Source organism: Buteo buteo, chromosome 10 (genome assembly GCF_964188355.1).
Source record: "Buteo buteo chromosome 10, bButBut1.hap1.1, whole genome shotgun sequence".
Taxonomy (NCBI): domain Eukaryota; kingdom Metazoa; phylum Chordata; class Aves; order Accipitriformes; family Accipitridae; genus Buteo; species Buteo buteo.
The window spans coordinates 18727356-18732569 of NC_134180.1; positions in this window are offsets into that span (position 1 = coordinate 18727356).

Here is a 5214-nt window from a genome sequence, read left to right on the forward strand (position 1 = left end):
AAGCGGAAGGGGGCGGGGCGGGGCCGGCCCGGCTGGGCGTCGCCCGCGCCGCGGGGGCGGGAGGGGCAGATGGCGGCGGCGGCCGCCGCGCTGGGGCGGGGCCCGCTTTGTTAGCGGCGGGGCGAGCCCCCGCCCGCCGGGGCCGGCAGCGGCGGCGACTGGCCGCGCCCCCCTCCGCGCCCCGCGGCTGAGGTATCCGCGGGAGGGGGGCGCGGCCGCAGCCGCCGCTGCCGGCGCCGGCGAGCGCGGGCTCCCCGGCGTCCTCCCGCGAAACTCCGCAGCGGCTTCGGGCCTGTCGCGGGGGAGCGGCGCGGCGCGCCTTCGCCCGCCCGGCCCTTTCCTAGGCACCCGGCGCCTCCCCCGCGGGCGGGGCCGGACCCTGCCTCGGCGGGCTCCCTGACGGTGGGCGACGAACGGTTTTGTAACGGGGCTGTGGGGGGGTGTGCGCGCGGGCGCGCTGCGGGAACCACTTCCAGGTAGTTCGGTGTTCCCAGACAAAGGGCTGTCCCCGCGGGGCAGCCGGGCCGTGTGCGGCGGGCTCCCCGCCCGGCCCCGGCCCTTCAGGGGCCTGTGACCCCCCTCCTGCCCCTCGGCTCTCCCAGCGCTGCCTGCCAGGTGCTGGCGTGAAGACTCACCGAGCCGAGCCGTCAGGTACACGCGGGCTGTTGTCTTACCGCTCCAACGCTTCCCGAGGTACCCCCCAAAATCACACAATACAGAGCAGATGCGCTTTCTTCCCCGCTGGATTAGGACTGCCAGCCTGCCATCACGCTCTGCCACAACCGTATTTCCTTTGCTCATGCGGCGGAGGCTTCTGGCTTGGTAGCAACACCTTTAATTACCGCATGAGGTGCTGCCACGTTTCAGGCCAGCCTCGGATTTTTTTAGTGTGTTTTTGCTGTCTTCCACTTCTCGAGACTGTTGAAAAATGAACGCATTCTTTACAGAAATGTATGTATGCATATGTTACACATATTTTATGAAGAGGTGTTTATACATTGTTTGACATTTGGTTACATTTAATGCATTCTTGTAATTGTCAGGAGATCATGCCATCTAAGAATTATCACGGTGAGCAGTTAATAAGCTTTCTCTGCGTTTAAATATAGCTGTGAGATGAGATACAGAAAATCATGTTAAAATGCTAGTATAGCAGTTGGACAAAACCCTAATGTGTATGCAGCAGCGCATTGGCAGGCCTTGTCAAAATGGAGACGGTGACAATTTTCTGACAAAGGACATAGCAGAGACCTAGTTTTTAATTATTTTCTTTTTTTTTAATTATTCATGTGTGACATGTATCAGAGGTCCAGGGAAGGTTGTCAGGGATTTTACTGAAGCTGAACCAGATTCTCTGTCACACTGATGGTTAAAAATGTTAAAAACCACAGGGAGTTCAAGTCTGCTTGCAAACTGTTTTGATGAGGATCAGCTGAACGGCAGAGGGGAATCATAATGTTATTCTCTCTCTCTCTCTCTTTCTGAAAAGGAATACAGAGAAATGTCCCGGAGGCTCTCCAGCTAGGAGAGCCACCTGCCTGCACAGCAGTGACTCTGCCAGGGATGAGCAAGGAACGTGGAACTTGAGGGTTCCTTCTGTGACACTCAAGTCCCAGCATTGCATCCCAGGAAGCTCGATTCGCTAGTAAAACACCGAATCCTTCCACTGACTTATAAAGCTATCACTTGTTGCTTAGTTGCCTTTGGAGTCACTGATTAATAGAAAACATAATTATAGAAATGAAACTCTTTCCCAATACATGTAATAGAGATGATAAATCAGAGGGAGTGAGAAAAACAAGACTTTATTTTGTCTAAACAAAGCTGCATGCATAACTTTGCTGAACATACACTTGGATAAGAAAAGTCCATTTTAAACTTTGTTTCATCTACAGAACGCTAAGTAAACACACATATGCTTTTAAATTTAATCTTGATTTCACAATGGTGTTACTGTGGTTTACCTATCTTTTGTGCAATAGCTTTGTTTTCAGTGGAGGTCCTGAGATCAAATCTGTGAGACTATCTCTGGAGGGCAAAAGTTTCAGGATGAAAGTTAAAGCTTCTTCCCAGTTATAGACCCAAAAGGAAGAGTTAAATTCTGAATTTAAAAGTATTGTTTCCTGCTCAATGTTGGGCCTTTCACAAGGAAGGAGCAAATTCCTGTAGTCTGGAAAGAGATTTCAAGAACCATCTGTCCTCAGGCAGAGGTACAGAAGAATAGGTAGCTTTCCTTGATGCCCCTGCTTTGGAGGGCAATCATACCAGTCATAAATATTTGGAGAGAATACACAGTAGCATCCTATCAGAAAAGGGCAGATGGAAAGACCCTGTTTCTGGTTGTTCATAGCTTTTTACTCAGGCATAGAAAGATGTCTTTGGGATGGTCTTGGCTTGCTTTGTAACTCCCTAGGCATTATTGTGAAGAAGGTAACTCCCATGAATAACAAAGCTGTTGGGTGTGGGTTGTAAAGAGCTTGAAAATCAGGATTAGTAGAGGAGTTCTGCATTGCCTAGTGACAAGACAGGGCACTGCAGTCTGTTCCTGGAACCCTTCAGAAAAGAAAATAGTAATTGTGTGACTATTTTACAGATGTTGCAGGTGGCCGCAGACAATGTTAGCAGGGCTTGACACATTTTAGAATTATTCCCCAGTGCTAACCTTGCACAAAATCTGCCAGTGGAGTCCAGCAGTTCGTGCAAAGCATCGTGTTGTCATCATAAAAATGGGCCAATTGCCTGATTTTTAGTCATTATAATAGAGCCATTCAACTCTTTACATCTTATATTATGTTTACATGATCTTGTAAAAAGTTGCAAAAAAATTTTCTATTTAAAACTTTACTTCTGGAAACCGTTTTCACTCATTTCAAGAAAGGGTTTCCAGAACTTTGGGGTGACAATTCAGCAACATTCTTGCATAATCTATAGAACTGTTTATGTCAGCATCCTAGCTCCAGTTTCAGGTAGCTTAAACAAGAAAAATACTGAGCCAAAGTATAATCTGGCTTCAGGTAATTTAAATAATTGCAGGCTTGTGGGGCCTTGCCAGGTCTTGTAATGCAGACATTTAGATCAGTGATGATACAGAAAGGATAAGACAAAACTGCATTGATGGAAAGCTTCATATTAGCTTTTAGTCTTTCTGCAAAGCTCCATTAACAGATTAACAGTGACATAAAAATGCCTATAGATGTTACTTTGCATGTCTCCATAAAGTTCACATACCATTAACTGAAAACCTAAACATGTTACGTGAAGAAAGTTTTTTCAGTATCTTAACACATTTATCAATGGATAGTGAATTACTTAGGAGTATTTTATACATCCAGTTGTTCGTAATGTTGAATAAGAGTCTGAAGAAAGTTTTAAATAACATTTTTCAGTGGGATGCTTAACTCTTTTATACTGTTTTCTGTCCTTTCTTGAAATCCTAGTTGTTATTAGCTTTTCTGATCAGAGGCAGTTCTGTCTAGCATCCATCAGCATTACCCTTGAATTAAAAAATTTGATAAAAAGCCTGGTGTTACAAACTTCATCTCCCAAAGAGTTTGTACTGAGCTCTTAAGTGTTTATATTGCATATTGCTTCCCTGCCTCCTAGGAAGACCAGTAGTTCAAATGTAAAATAGACAAGGTAGCTGCTTTTCTTTCTTGATAGAAGGAAATAAGCTAGAGTAACTTCACTACCATATTTCACTCTTCGCTGTGGTTGTCTAAAGTGTATTTCTTTTAACACCTGTGTGTAAGCAAGTAAGTCTGAAAGTATATGTGCATTTTATATGTATGCATACACAAACACACTTCATATCTTTTTTCCTAAATGGAATAGTTTGCTTTTAAAAACAAATTGCTTATAAATGAACAAAGATGCTGTGCATGTTCAAAATACTGACTTTTTTTTTTTGCCATCTAGACCTGGAGACTAATTTGTATGGTTTTTTGTTGTTGTTGGTTTTAATTTTTTAAATTATTTAGAGTATGTAAAAGCAGATGTAAAGGGCTGTGGCTGTTAAGATAGATCTTTATAGCCACAATTCTTCAAATGGCTTATTCAGTTCATTAAATTAGTAACAAGGCAGCAAAGAAATGCTAATTTGCTATTTGAAAAAGGTATAAGTAGTTAAAAGTTTAGCCCTTACAGAGCTGTGTCTTTACTTATTTATTAAGTTGTTGGAAAAAAGACATCTGACAAGTACAGCTGTATTTGAGAAACAAAGCCACTTTTTCTATCACTTTTGTGTGGCGATTGATCCAAAAGCTTAGGTTCCAAGTGTGAGATAATTATGCTGCAGTTGGTGATACCAGATCTCTGCACTGGATCCCACAGCAGTACAAATTTTGATTCACAAATTCAGTATGAATTCAGACACACAGTACAGTCATATTCTGTCAAATTAACCAGGGCATGATGTAAAAAATTTCTCAAGTATAATGTTACTTGCTGAAGGACAGAGAAAATTAAGTCTGTTCTAAAGCCTGTCTGTACAAAGGCTGTTTTTAGATTAAAACTTCGAGCTGGGCTCACCACTGAAAAAATAGCTTTACTGGGTGCAACTAGGTGTTCGTGTTCCCAGATAATTCCTTACTTGTGTCAGCCTGTTTGCTGATGCCATACAGGGAACCGATTGAGCTGGCTGAAAAATAACCAGTTTTACGAGGAGGAGGGAAGGCCATTCATTCTTATCCACATTAGTTTTCAATTCAGTACTAAAAGCCTGACTATCAGTTTTCCTGTAATCTTGAGGGTGCCCTTTGAATAGCTCTGAAATTCAGATTCTTTATCTGTGTAAGTTAGCCTAACAAATTCAGTCTGCCTGTTGACAGTGTAGTGATGTCATGTCCCCTTTCAGCAAGTCCTTGCACTTGCTCCGCAACCCAGCAGGACAACACAAAACCCCCCAAAAGGCATAATTTGGACTGGAAAAAATTGCTAAATTACAAATCTGGAAGAGACACCTTATTTTTTGGATACTATTTCTGTTTAAGATTGCACCACTAACAAGTACAAGTTACTTCACTAGAAGTCATGTTCTTTATTAGTTGTCTTGATGAAGATAAGACTTCAGTTCATCTTGAAAACCTTTCCATATGAAGCAATCCAATTACACTGATCGGTAAGCTTCTGTGGTTTTGGAACAATGGAAGCTAACCAGAGTACAGGAGTTTATCAGTTGACCTGCAATTGTGAAACTGACTTCTAAGGAGAGCACAA